The sequence below is a fragment of the Polypterus senegalus genome, chromosome 3 (assembly GCF_016835505.1).
Source record: "Polypterus senegalus isolate Bchr_013 chromosome 3, ASM1683550v1, whole genome shotgun sequence".
Lineage (NCBI taxonomy): Eukaryota > Metazoa > Chordata > Cladistia > Polypteriformes > Polypteridae > Polypterus > Polypterus senegalus.
In genome coordinates this window covers 225245384-225261021 of record NC_053156.1, presented here as the reverse complement: position 1 = coordinate 225261021, position 15638 = coordinate 225245384, and the positions used below count along the sequence as shown (strand labels likewise).

At 37.1% G+C, this 15638-nt stretch overlaps 1 protein-coding gene across 1 annotated transcript in view; it reads left to right on the top strand.

Moving 5' to 3' along the window:
* The first annotated feature begins 8405 nt into the window (after positions 1-8405).
* The window catches only part of LOC120525923 (DNA damage-regulated autophagy modulator protein 2-like), a 34898-nt gene continuing 27665 nt past the window's right edge, over positions 8406-15638 (top strand). Inside the window, exon 1 of the mRNA XM_039748619.1 lies at positions 8406-8713. The gene's annotated coding sequence lies outside the window, so the exon portion shown is untranslated. The remainder of the gene's footprint in view (positions 8714-15638) is intronic.

Genomic DNA, 15638 nt, shown 5'->3' with positions numbered 1-15638 from the left:
CGCTAAACACCAGCCTGCCTTTTCGCGGTCTTCTTGGTTGCAGTGCGCATGCCCCGTCTAGGCTGCTCGAGTTTCGCGAAACGAATAGTAAAAACTCCAAAGGCCGCCGAACTGGAGATGATAACACCACTCAGATTTTCTGTAACGAGGTGGTGATTGGTATTTTACTGTTTCGTTTGTATCGGAATTCTCAAAGTACAATATGTAACTCCGGTATCGCCACCTTATTTTTCATAAGTTAGTTACAACAAAACTCTTCAGTTTTAGAAACATTTAAGTGTGCAGCTTTCCATTAAGGACGCGCAGTTCTAGTCCGGATATTCAATGCAGGTGGAATGAACAACGATTGTGGTTTCATGCACTTTTACCGCATAATTTTTAAAATAAGCAAATCATGATTGTTGCTAATGGTACTGTACGTGCTGCGTAATTAGACCTTTAGCCTCCTGTTTCCTCTTATCATTCTGCTGTGTCAGAAAGCACTGAAAAATTCAACTGTTCCCTAATTTCAACCTTTTTTTTCAATGGAAAGACCTTACCTAGAAATACTAAGCATTATAATGCGATTTTAGCTTTGAAATCCGTGCTTTGTAATTTGGATTTGTTTATAATGTTAAATACTTTTAGTAGGATATTGGACGTGAAGCCAGAATGCTTTTAGTTCACGTTTCACCTTTCATTCACTGTGTGACTATCTTCCAGTTAAAAAAGGATGTAAGTAACAGCACCGCATTCTCATTTTGTAAGAAGCTTTGGATAAGCAACTGCCATATGTATAATATCGTTTGTCTTTTTTATTTGATGTTATTTGTATTTGCTTGTGCTACACCTGCCATAATACACCAGAATATAGATTAACCTCCTCCTTGTGATATATTCGACTATTTCTGGGTATAGCAACAGCAATCGTGGAGTAAATATTTTATAATTTGGTACACTGTAAGGGTACAATATAATAAAGCACAAGGTAATAATTTAAGCATGTGTATGTACATATTTTCCTGGTGGTACATCTAAGACACACACATCTAAAAGAAAAAACATAACAGTCCTCAGCACTCCTCACCCTAGCAGTATGTGTACCTGTATTTGAAGAGATATTTTGGCAGGCAAAAGGATTTCATAAGCAAAACATGGGGGAGTAAAGCTGAGTGTGATCACTTCAGCAGTTGTGTATAAGCATGTGGAAATATGACATGGAAAATTAATAAATTTAATTTATCTTTCATAAATTTCACAGTGTGTTTGTTTAAACACAATTGAATAGACATCATCAGTATTCATCAGCACCATAAGATACAGCTACTAACTACTAAGCAAAGAAAGTTTTAATAGGTTTATTATTTTTAATTTAATCAGTAACAGCAATTCTTAGGCCTGTTAGTGCCAAGAGCTCTGAACCATGACTTGGGCACTGAAAAAATAGTTATTGAATGCACAAGTTAAAACGGATGCCTTTTGAAAACATTTTAAAGAAATTATACAATTAAAATTCCTTCCTTTAGTTCCTGAGATGTCTAACGTTCTAGCTGGAGGATCCACTTTACACAGCTGGTCAAAGTAGCCAGTCCAATGGGTCACAACTGCAACATCATCAAAAGGACCTTTCCATCACTTGGCCCAACTGCAACTAAGAACAGATTTGGATGTGCATAATGCTTCGAAAGCTCTGTAAACAGGAATTGTGTCACTAGACCATTGGTGCTCACAGATTCCTCTAATAAATGCCTTCTTGTTTGCCCTGAGAGCCCTCACAGCTATCCTTCTCAGTTCCCTGTACAGACCAGGGTTGCTTTTAAGCAGTGTGCTGCGACTCCTAATGATAATATCCAGGGTGCCCTGCGATTTGAAATACCTCCTGGGAACACCGGTGACATCAACACTGCCCTCAACAGCCTTTCAGGGTCTTGTCACAGAAGATCTCCCACATCACATTAGGATTCGCAGTCACACCCAGGTCTGCAAGTTCCCCACCAAAATTGATGCCTGTGGGATATCCTGAGACTTTGCAATATCCCCCCAAAGTTGCTGGATGTCATGGCCGGCCTGTACACTGGTACTGTGAGTGCTGAGCAGAGTGGGGGCAGAACCTCTGTGTTTTTTCTAGTTGATTCTGGGTGCTTACAATGCTTACATTGACTGGTTGTTGGGATTGGTTGTGGGGCCCAGTGGCAGTAGGGCACCTGTTGGTGATGAAAGATTCACTAATCTTGACTTTAGCGACGATGCTGTGATCGAGGCTCTTGAGATACTGAGTGAGGAGTCTGAGTGTCTGGGCTTGCAAATGTTCTGGATAAAAATCAAGATCCAGGCCTTTAATGACCTTTTGGGCACAGCCATGAGCAGTGTGTCTGTTTACAGAAGGGAGTGTCGACTGCATCAAGAAGTTTACTTACCTTGGCAGCAACATTCATGTCTCAGGTGACTCTTACTATGAAGTCAGTAGACAGATTGGGAGATGGGGGTCATGAGGCCGCTCAAAAGGTGTTTGTGGCACTCCTGATACCTTTGCAAAAGGATGAAGGTCCAAGTCTTTAGAGTCCTGGTACTTCCTGTTTTGCTTTATGGTTGCAAGACATGGACGCTATCCAGTGACCTGAGACAAAGACTAGACTCCTTTGGTACTGTGTCTCTTTGGAGAATCCTTGTGAACCACTGGTTTGACTTTGTGTCGATTAGTGCTCATGGAATCCCGAATGAGGCACATTACCTGCATAGTGAGGGAGCATTAATTGCAGCACTATGGCCTTATGGAGTGATTCCCTGAGGGTGATCTGGCTTGCAGGGTCCTCATTGTTGAAGACCCAAGTGGCTGGACCAGACCAAGGGGATGCCCACCTAACACCTGGCTGTGGCAATTAGATGGTCATTTCCAGAGGGTGAAACTGGACCGTGTGTCTGCCTGGGGATCCTGAGCTGCTTTGTCTTGTGGTGGGTGCGGCAATGCGGTGTAGCGGTGTTTGCTCCCCGACCTGACCTTTTTGTACACTCAGAACCACATATTACTTAAACATACTACATTTAAATGGCTAAGTTAGTATTTGTCCATAAAATAATACAGTTTAAATTTGTAATATGTTGTCAAGATTGTTAGTCATTATGTCACTGATAATGAACCTATTAAAATGTATCAGGCATCTACTGGCGCATAAGTATAGCACTGATAATAACTGGCACATTATAACATTCTTTTCTGCATATACAACTTTCATTTCAAGTCCCTTATTATGCTGCTATTTACTTTTGCTAACTTTTACATTTTCATTGCTGGAACACAACCTGTTCCACTTGCATGCAGGATAATGTAATCTGTGAATGTTAGTTTCGCAATTGCAGAACAAAGATATCTACAAGCATTCAGAGTACCAATTAGTTATGTATTTATATTGAAAAGGACTGTATAAGGGAAGTGAATAAAGTGAGGGTGATTTAATTTAGCCATTCTATAATCCAGTGGGCTTTCTTTGAAACAAATGAAGCAGGAGAAAATTCTTAGTTCATGAAGTAAACAATTCTAAGTTTTTCCTTACCATGTGCAATCCCAAATCCTGTTCAAACATTCAGGCTTGACTATATATTTAGTAGCTCACAAATATTCCTTGATCATCATTTCACCATGCCTTCTTTTCCATGTTTATTATGTTTGGAATATGCATACACACTAGCCATTGGGTTACCTAGACATTTATTTATTATCAATGAAACTGCATCAGGCACGGCAGATTCTTACTGAGGTAAGTGAATAATCTGCACTTGCAAAGCAGTCTTTATAGAATCTGTGTGAGTGCTTAGAGCATTTTACAAACTTTCCTTTGAACCTGCAGTGAGTGCCACAATTGAAGAATACATCCTCCATAATGCCAGTACTCTGAAGGATAATAAACCAGTAGCTCTTACATCGCACATCATGAAAATCTTTGTGAGGCTGGTCCTTAAGAAACAGCTGCCCCTAGTTACAGGCAACCTGGGTCCCCTGTACTTTACCTACCAAGCACATACAGAATAGTAGTAGATGGTGCATTGATGGTCATGCTCCACAGCGTCTACTCCTACCTGGACAAAGCTGACACCATGGTTAGGATATATGATCCATCCATTTTCCAACGCGCTGAATCTGAACACAGGGTCACAGGAGCCAATCCCAGCCAACAGAGGGCACAAGGCAGGAACCAATCCCAGGCAGGGTGCCAACCCACCACAGAACACACACAAACACAATTTAGAATCGCCACTCCACCTAATCGGGCTGTCTTTGGATAGTGGGAGGAAACTCACACAGACACGGAGAGAACATGCAAACTCCACGCAGGGAGGACCCGGGAAACGAACCCGGGTCTCCTAACTGCAAGGCAGCAGTGCTAACACTGCGCCACCGTGCCGCCCTAGGATATATGATTTTTTTTTTTCATTTTGTCAGTGTCATTAACACTATCCATTTTCTCAGGAAGCTGAATAAGTTCAATGTGGGGGCATCCAGTGAAGGTAGATGCCGCCACATTATTCTGACTGACTAGGCACAGTTTGAGAGGATTCAAAACTGTATGCTGGAGATGGTGGTCAACAACACAGAGATACCCCAAGGTGATGTGTCCTTTTTGCCTTTCTCTTTGCCTTCTATACCCCTAATGTTAAATACAAAACCACTTTACAGAAGTACTTGGATGACTCCTGCATTGTATGCACATTGATCATGTATTTGAAGCATTAGGAATTTTCTGTGTTCATAAGAAATTTCAGTATTTTACGTTTTTTGCGATGCACTTTGTACAACACACTTGTACTTCTCAGTACTTTGTTTTCTGCACTTTTGATTCCACTCTCTGAATAGCATGCCATTGCATTGATAGCTAGTTATACATTTATTTATATCATCAATTCAGATGAATTCTCTGAAAGCTGTTTTAGAGCTATGTTGTTGCAGGGAATTACTTACCTAAATTTATTTGTATTTCTATGTTTTTCTTTTTACAAATATTAATTTGACAGATATGAAACAATGAGTGATATGATTTGTGTCCTGTCCTTTTACAAGATGGTGATAAAAAAAGCCAAAATATGTATTTCATGTTGAAAAACTGTATTCATTATATGACACACTGATGTAATGTTTAGATCCTGTGTGTGGAGTTGTATTTTTCTTTCCAATTCTGTATGGATTTGCATCAGATACAGTATTTATTGTTTTCTTCCCACACTTTAAAGATAAGCAGGTTATATTGTTTGGAAATACTGAACTGGCCAATGAGTGCCCTCTGACAGACTGGTGTCTTTGCCAGGGTCACATCTTGCATTACACCTAATATTGCCCAAACAGACTTCCTACAACATTATATTAGAATCTGATGAGTGGATAAAGAAGTAAGTAACTCTTTTAGTTAATAATGGTGATGTTTTTATATTCAAGAATATATACCGATATGCAAACTGTATCAAAATGCATAAATGTATAAACAACTGTTGAAAGGAATGGAGGCTTTATGTTTTAGTGGCTGAAACACTGGCTGAAACACTTGACTTTACCACAAGGCTGTAGGCTCTACCCTAGCCAGAGACTTTTCATCTGACCGTGAGCAAGTTGTAAAACTTACAATGCTCTGACTGTGTGAAAATAATTTTACTATCTTGGAAAGGGACCGTATTGTACTGAACAGTTATTGGCATGTCAGTTTTAAGTTGATGGCAATCACCTTTCAGCTGACATTATTCAATTTAATTCAGTTTATTTTGTGTAATGATTATCACTTGGGTATTCAAACAGTTTTGACAAGGACAGGCCAGTCAGGCTAATAAAGTTCACCAATGCTACTGACCTAATTTCGACACAACAACACTGAATTGAGATAGATCTACAAGTGAGTTAAAGATGGGGCGTTTAGAAGGCTGAAAGTAACAATTACATTTCAAATGAACTTTTCATTTATTTTTCTATTTCTCTGATGGTTTTTACTTCATTTTATCCCTTTGTTTTCAAACACCAGTGTGGATAATATAGCCTCTTTGAGAAGCAGAATTACTGGGCATCATTGAGCTTATCATTATTTCTGAAAAGACTTGTTACTGTTAGAGTGAAAACAGATATCTACAAAGTGCTCCGAATCATTTACATATATAACACTCAAAATATTTGATCACATAAGTATTCTCCCCTTCAGGTTATTGTTTAATCCATATATCTTTGGCAAGTATAATAGCCTTGAGTCTGTGTGGACAGGTCTCTGTCAGCTTTCCATGTCTGGACACACATTTTTAGCATCTTTTTAGACCAGCCACAAATTCTGAAATGGATTAAAATCTGGACTGGACTGCATTAATGTTGTTGTTTTTAAGACATTCTTATTTAGCATTGGGTTTATACCTGTACATTGGGGTTGTTGCCTTGCTAGAAGAAAAAAAAACTTCTCCCAAGGTGCAGGATTTTCATAGATTTTCCTGTGGGATTTCTCTCTGTATTGCTGCCTTCTACCCTCACAAGCATTCCAGGGACTGCTGCAGAAGAGCATCAGCCTCAGCATGACACTGCCACCGTAATGCTTCACGGTGAGGATGGTGTCTTTTTAATAATATGCATTGTTTGGCTTACATAAACCATTATGGTTTCATCAGACACTTACTGTTATTAAAAATAAGGTTGTTCAATGCACTTACAATAGGAGTCGAAATCTTCTTGTGTTCCTCTATAGGTCAACGAGTATTTATCAGGCTCAGGGATTCTAGCTATCAAGTACTCTGCACTACAAAATATAAATTTTGATGAAGAAGTTGACAGTATAAATACAGGGGTTTGTACTGGTGTGTAAGACAGAGTTTAAGATTGGTAAGGAACAAGAACTACATATTGTAATTCTAAAAATGAATTCAAATTATCTTCCCAGGTATTCGAAATGACTAGTCAGTATACTGTAAAACAACTTCCACAAAAATGCATAACATTAATTGCATATTTTAACACTAAAAAGTGCTACACAATTAAGGGTACAAATGTTTTTAAAAAGATAATATATATATACATTTTAAGGAGTGTTTTAGCTACCAGAAAATTGTTTTAAAATACAAACTGTTTATGATTTTTGTATTGCTATAGATGCACAGTGATTCTCCACTAAAACAATGACTATATTTAAAAAATATTGCATATAATATGCAAATATCAGAGTGCTCTCTTTTCTTTAGAAATTCTGATCCACCTCATTTATTTTTTTCATATTATATTTTGAAAAACACAAAACTGTATCATTAAGCACTTTTCTATGTTTCAGTCAATGGGTCTATAAATAAAAAAAATGTTACACAATGTATATTGATGTTTTATATTTAGTTAAATTTAATGGCTACTAAGCAAATATACTGGTCTCTGACTAAAGTAATTTAATCTAGTGATAATGATGATATCATTTTGTTTAATGTATCGTTTTACTGATATGAAACATTTAGGCATCAGTGCTTTTGACCTTTTTTGAAGGCTGAATGATTGGCAGCTCAGCTGTCAGCAGTTTTACTGTTATTTATTTATTTATTTTGTAACTATAATAACGTGAAATGCATATTTCATTTGAAATGGAATATAACTTTGTTAAATTAAAGTGCCCTTATGGAATCTGTTAAAATTACATTTAATATTTTGATAAAAGAAAGGGGCCCGGCAAGATCTGTGTGTTGGCCACCATGACCTGTAAATCTGCCATGTAGCCAATTATTATTGTTGTGATTGAATTAGAGCTCAGATGTCTGATATGATAAGCTACGATAACGGGAGGCACCACTTAAAAAAAGATGCCCCCCCATCGGTGCATAAGGCACTTAGTACATACAATAGCTGTGTTCTCTTGCAAACAACATTTGCTACAAGTATACATTCTGAAATTGAATTGCCATATACAGTACACTGTTTCTTTGACAAATAATGTGTTGCTAAGTATTCTGCTTATGCTTCCCAAAAGCACAGCATATTTAGTATTTCTTTTTACTATTAATTGAATAGTTTTCATGTAACATACTTTAACTTTTAATTTTTTTTAAGTAACAATACTACCACTTCAGTAGATTTTTATTTAGTACGCTTATCATCTCTAATTAAAGGTTAACTATTTTCCATTGAAAAACGTCAAGGCCGTTTTCCCAAACACAGAAAGAAAGCCACATCAAAAAGTAAGGCATCAATTACCATATTAACATGATGAACATTCCGCATTATCAATGGGCAATTGCATCTGTTGATGCACGGAAAGTGAGCAACTGTATGCTATTCAATTCTCTACATTACAAAATAACCATTCACGAATTCTTTTTTAGACCGTGTAATTAAGTTTCTTTTCTGCGTCGCGAGGGCACGAAGCCTTTACCCCTCGACTTTACTGCGCTATGTTGAGGTTGTCTGTAGGAGGCGACATTTTACTCAATAATACTCCACTGAGGTCAGATCCTTAGGTTTTACATACTCGTAGCACGCCTTATACAGTACTTCTTTTTTTAAAAACAATCAACATTATAGTCTAATGGGATTGAAGTTCATTTACAACAACTGCACAGCAAACCGCACTGGCTCATGTGTGCGCACGCGCGCGTCCACAGACTGTAACGGCGCAGGAAGTCGCGAGAAAAGAAATCTGTCCGTACACCTCAATAATAGACGAATAAAGAGTGTCCATACAGCAGAAGGCTTCGTCGGGTTAACAGAAAAGCTGATCGTCACTGGGTAGAAGCCTCAGCCTCTGTGGTAAGTTTAAAGTCGAGTCGCGTTTGAGATACGACCAGACCCTAAAATAATCGACGTGTACTGTTCATTTGACTTTCGAATTCGTTCAGAACTTTTAACAGGAGGCTCGTAATGTTTAGTATTCTTACAGAGCGACTCGGGCTGTTTTCATCACGAGCATCCATCCATTTAACAAACCTTTTACTCATAACGTTGTGTTGCGATAATGTCTGTGCCCACCCATGCTAGTGCAGGGATAGAACCAACTCCGGACGGAGCGCGGCCCATTGTCGAACTGATTGGAGTCTATTGACAGTGGACAGTAAATTAAACCTTTAGAATTTCCTACTTGTGAGCCTCGAGGGAAAAGCCGATTTAAACACGAGGAGATCATGCAGAACCAATACACAGCTACCAAGTTTGGAGCTGAGAGGCAGTCGCGCTAAATACTGCTCCACCGAGTGCCCATTTTCGAGAATGGTAATTTATAATTGGCAATTATATGGTATTTCATATCTAAAATTATTTCTGTTACATAGTGTTTTTATTAGAAAGCTAACAGCATTGGAAAATTTTTCGGATTTTCTCGTTTTTATTAGAATTTTCTAAATTGCGAACACACCACCGAAATACCACTTTCCATCCAATTTGCCTAAGAAAGACTTATTTGTAGTCCTAATCAACCTTCAATGTTTTTTCATATTATGAAACAAAGAGGTTTAGTATTAAAATATCTAACAGCTTTCAATAGAATCGGGCCTTTGATAAAACATTGATAAAATTAATACAGTGGATATTATCAGACACAGAATCACAGTATTGTGAATTTCCCCTTGGGATTAATAAAGTATCTATCTATCTATCTATCTATCTATCTATCTATCTATCTATCTATCTATCTATCTATCTATCTATCTATCTATCTATTTTAACTTTCAATTATTGATAATACTATATAAAATACAATGGATTGTTTCATTAGCTAGGAGAAGTAAATATTTGAGCATGGCAAGCATAACAATGGAATAATAAATACATTTCATTTGTTATTTTTTCCATAAATGCTTATTTATATGTAGGGGACTGGAGCCTAACCTAACAGCATTTGAGTCAAAGTACAGGGCATGTCCATAATAAATTACACCGGGCTGGTTTAGAGTCATTGATGAAACTAATATATACACTTCTGTGTGTGGGAGGAAGCAGAGTACCTGAAAGCCTGTGCAGATGAAGTTAAGAATTTACCCACTTCATACTGACAATGACTAAGATGGGACTGGACCCAAGCACTGTGATAATCCTTGTCTTTAACATAAATAAATACTGTTTTGTTGTGCTTGGTTCCATGTTTTTATAGTAATGACACTGTGAGACACACGAAGTTCAGTTTAGTATCTTTTGTGCAATTTGATCTCTGCATGATAATACTTTTAATGAAGAGGTATTTTTGAGGCATAACTTGACTAGCATGTTCACCTGTTATCCCTACAGTGAGCAAGTTATGCTACTTTGTCACTGTATTTAATGTATTTGCCCTAGAACAGGTTAGAAATCAACTATGCAACATGTTCATGACATTAATCTCAATTCTAAAAGGAGCTTGATCTTAATATATCCAAACATCAGTGTAATTATATTTGAATTAGAAGAGAATGATGGAATTAGGCAAGACTTAATTATTTCTTTTACTGAGCAGTGTCCTGACAATTTTTAAATCCCGATTGCTTCATAAAATGCTTTTTGATGCCTCATTCTCTTACTGCTATTAGCCAAAATAAGGATTAATGAATAGCCAATTTTTTAGGTCAAGTAACCTGTTATATTTTTTGCTTAGTGTATATATATTGGTGATGTACTCTACTAGTCTTTAGAATACCCAAAATTATTTAAAAGCTTGTTATCTCTCAGAATATGTATGTTTTAATGAAAACATTATATAACATCAGAATGAATACTTCTATATATTAATACAATAAACAAATAACAAGGAATTTCTTATGTTTTTCAAAACACCTATGGCATCAAAATTTAAATTAGTAGAAAAATCACAGACTTTTTGCGGTTCCTCATATACATTAAAACAACAAGAAAATGTTTGGAAATGACCAGGCTTGCTTATTTTAGAACAGCATTAATGAATTCTTGCCAACTTGTAAAAAAAATCATTGATGTCTTCCTTGGAAAGAGAATTTAATTATTTCCAGTTTAAGATAATATATGACACCACTTTGCATTGATTTATGGTAAGTGGGTTATAATTCTTCCTTATGAGTAAGACAATTCTTTGTGTAAGCAAAGTAGTATAAGACACCAAAGTATATTTTTTATTAAATAACCAGAGGGCTCTGCCCCCTGCTCGCTTCGCTCGCCAACCCCCTGGCCTGCACTATGCACTAGCCTCTTAGCAGTTCTGCTGCTTGTGTATAGGGATGCGGATGTACAATTTAAACAGATTTTTATTTTCATGCAAATTGTTACATTAGTATCAACGCAACATTTAACTGCCTGTGATTGAATTTCGTTTCTTTCTCTCTATTAAATAAAATGACTTTTTCGATTGTTTGGCTCTGAGATTTGTTAATTGTCTTTGCAAAAGCTATTCTAACCGAAAACTGTAAACGTTTTAATATGATTGGCATATCAAGTTCTCCTTTGTTGTCTGATGTTATCCGTGGAAGATGTATTAAATTACCTTTCTTGGATACATCCTTTTTTCTAAAGTAGTTTGTGCATTGTAAGACCAGACGTCGTTGTTAATGGTTGTAGATATTCTTCATGATATTGTAAGTTGTTGTTTTCATCTTCCGCACGATCACCACCAACTGTTTCAGCATAGTCTACTGATACGCATTTAACCAATCTGCAGTGTAATTGTTAGACATTTTTGGACGCACTTAACCAATTTGATGTGTAACCGAGAAATGTGCATTTGTAACTTTTATGGTATATAAATTTTGAAATAGTGTCTCAAAACCATGTAGTCGTTTACTCTTACGATGTTTTCTAATTAAACCAAGCAACCCTAATAGCAACTTTCTCTATCAAGTACAGTCTCAAAAGTTCTTTACAAGATTAGTTAAACAGGAAAATAGTAGAAGAGTGAAATTATAGGGAAAATATAGTAAAGTGAAAGTTGAACCTAACCCCTGACTCTGTGGTAAATCCCCCAGTAGCTTCAGTGGATCATTAAATTGCAGCTGGTGTGCCTTTTATGTTGCTTCTACCCACCTGTCTATCACTGATACACTGAGAAAAAAAACTATTTGCACATGCAAAAAAGAAAGAGGAAGTGTATAATATCACTCAGCAGTGACAAACTGAGACCGAGCCCAAGGGATTTGAATAGTGTGCAGGGTGTACCATCTTGAGCAAGTTTCATTTTACATGAAAGGCAACTTAATTTCTCCATTGATAAAATGTGTTGTGCAGTAATAAGAAGTCAAATTTTCACCCATTTCTGCTTCAGCTTTCTTTGATTTGAAAACCTTGAGCATCCAATGACCACCCAGATGTATTTTAAAAACATACCTATTAACTGCATCCTAGAAACAAGAGAGCAAGTTTCCATTTGCACTCTTTATTGATTCTGAATGTGCATTCTTTTTAAATGTGGATTCCCCCTGGAAGTAGAAAGTAATATTGTTCTCTTACATGAAGTAAAAAATTAAGTGAAATAATCTTATTATAAATGAGCAGATAAAACTTCATTGTTATTTTTTCATTGCAATTGGTAACATAAATGTATTCAAGTATTTCTTTATACACTGACTCAACAACAACAACACTTATTTATATAGCACATTAATATACAAATAATGTAGCTCAAAGTGCTTTACATGATGAAGAAAAGAGAAAAAAAGACAAAGTAAGAATTAAAATAAGACAACATTAATTAACATAGAAAAAGAGTAAGGTCCGATGGTCAGGGAGGACAGAAAAAACAATAAAAAAAAAACTCCAGACGGCTGGAGAGAAAAAATTAAATCTGCAGGGGTTCCAGACCATGAGACCGCCCAGCCCCCTTTGGGCATTCTACCTAAAATAAATGAAACAGTCCTCTTTGTATTTAGGGTTCTCATGGAAGGGCTTGATGATAATGGTCATGTAGACTTCTGGCTTTTCATCCATCAATGTAGGAACATCATGGTACTTTGATTAGGACCTGTGCCACCACAGAAAACCAGTAAAGACACAGAAGAGAGAGGAGGGGTTAGTACGGATTTTAGAGCCACCATGAATAGTTATGATAATTAATTGAAAATAAAGAGTATCAGGATTCAATTAAAATAAAGTTTTGAGAAGGCCATGTTAAAGTAATGAGTTTTTAGCAGTTTTTTAAAGTGCCCCACTGTATTAGCCTGGCGAATTCCTATTGGCAGGCTATTCCAGATTTTAGGTGCATATTTCATGCTTAACATGGTGTTGCTTTACAATGTATGCTTTGTGTCCTTTGTAAAATGCTTAGTGATTTTACCTTTTGTTGTGAAAGATCCTAGTTGAGTTACTTTTTGTGTATATTTTGCATATTCTACTCATATTTGTATTTTAACCTCAAATACCTGTTTTGTATATTGATATATGATATTCTGAGGAGTGATGCGATATCACAGTAGTTTCATTGTCAGTCTTTGTCTATGTAGAGTTTGTCTGAGTTCCATTTGTCAATGTAGACCTACTGTACATACAGAATACAGTCATAGCCGAAATTATTCGCACCCCTGGAATTTTCCCAGAAAATGCACCATTTCTCCCAGAAAATTGTTGCAATTCCAAATGTTTTGGTATACACATGTTTATTTCCTTTATGTGCATTGGAACAACACAAAAAACAGAGAAAAAAAGCCAAATCTAACATCATATCACACAGAACTCCAAAAATGGGCCAGACAAAATTATTGGCACCTTTTCAAAATTGTAGGTAAATCGTTTTATTTCAAGCATATGATGCTCGTTTGAACTCACCCGTGGCAAGAAACAGGTGCTGGCAATATAGCAATCACACCTGAAGCCAGTTAAAATGGAGAAAAGTTGACTCAACCTTTCTGTTGTGTGTCTGAGTGTGCCACACTAAGCATGGAGAACAGAAAGAAGAGCAGAGAATTGTCTGAGGACTTGAGAACAAAAATTGTGGAAAAATATCAACAATCTCAAGGCTACAAGTCCATCTCCAGAGATCTTCATGTTCCTTTGTCCACTGTGCGCAACATAATCAAGAAGTTCACAACACATGGCACTGTAGCTAATCTACCTGGACGTGGACGGAAGAGAAAAATTGATAAAAGACTGCAATGAAGGATAGTCCGAATGGTGGATAAACAGCCCCAATCAACTTCTAAACATATTCAAGCTGTTCTGCAGATTCAGGGTGCATCAGTATCAGCTCGGACTATCCATCGACATCTGAACGAAATGAAATGCTATGGCAGGAGAGCCAGGAGAACCCCACTGCTGACACAGAAACATAAAAAAGCCAGACTGAAGTTTCCCAAAATGTACTTGAGGAAGCCAAAATCCTTCTGAGCGAACTTCTTGTGGACAGATGAGACCAAGGTAGAACTTTTTGGTAAAGTTCATCATTCTACTGTTTACAGAAAATGGAATGAGGCCTACGAAGAAAAGAACACAGTAGCTATAGTCAAACATGGTGGAGGTTCTAAGATGTTTTGGGAAAGTTTTGCTGCCTCTGGCACTGGATGCCTTGACTGTGTGCAAGGCATCATGAAATCTGAAGACCACCAAAAGATACTGGGGTGCAATGTAGGGCCCAGTGTTAGAAAGCTGGGTCTGCGTCAGAGGTCATTGGTGTTTCAGCAGCACAATGACCCCAAACATACCTCTAAAAGCACCCAGAAATGGTTGAAGACAAAACGTTGGAGAGTTCTGAAGTGACCAGCAATGAGTCCGGATCTAAATCCGATTGAACACTTATGGAGAGATCTCAAAGTTGCTGTTGGGAGAAGGTGCCCTTCAAATCTGAGAGACCTTGAGCAGTTTGCAAAAGAAGAGTGGTCAGAAATTCCAGTTGAGAGGTGTAACAAGCTTGTTGATGGTTATAGGAAGCGCTTGATTTCAGTTATTTTTTCCAAAGGGCGTGCAACCAAATATTAAGTTGAGGGTGCCAATAATTTTATCCAGCCCGGTTTTTGAGTTCTGTGTGACATGATGTCAGATTTGTCTTTTTTTCTCTGTTTTTTTGTGTTGTTCCAATGGACATAAAGGAAATAAACATGTGTATACCAAAACATTTGGAATTGCAACAATTTTTTGGGAGAAATGGTGCATTTTCTGGGAAAATTCCAGGGGTGCCGATAATTTCGGCCATGACTGTACATGTTAAGTGTTGGTCAGAAACTATTATCACCCTGTATGAGTGATTATGAATGCATGCATGTGTGCACTTCACTGAGAGCCAATTTCTACCTTGCTGTCAAGGCTATAAGGATAGCTTCAGACTTTCTGTCACCCAGTAATGCGAAACGTGATCTTGTTTCGTGAATGATGTGGTGGTGTGAGAGTCATTCAATAGTATGGAGTGGTGCTGTGGTTAAAGCATCTTCATTGCATTTATGAAGTCCTGGATTTAAATCATGGTTTAGGTATTTTCAGCTGTTGAGTTTGCTCATTCTCCTTTATTTGTGCAGAATTTTCTCTAGATACACTTGTTCCTTTTCACCTCCCAAAGATGTACACATTTGATTGATTAGTTTTTCTTTATTGGCTCAATGTGAGTGTGAGTGTGAAAGTGAATGTCTGTGCTCAGCAAAAAACAGGTTCCTCCCATAGGAAATTGTTTGGAATATAAATGAATGAATTTGATACTGTAGTCACTCAGTCATCTACACAGTGATTAGATGCTTACAACAAATTTTACTTTTTTACAGCATGATACTTTAAAAACAGATTGCTTAACTCTACAAGTTTTTTGTAGGATATCACATCAAACATC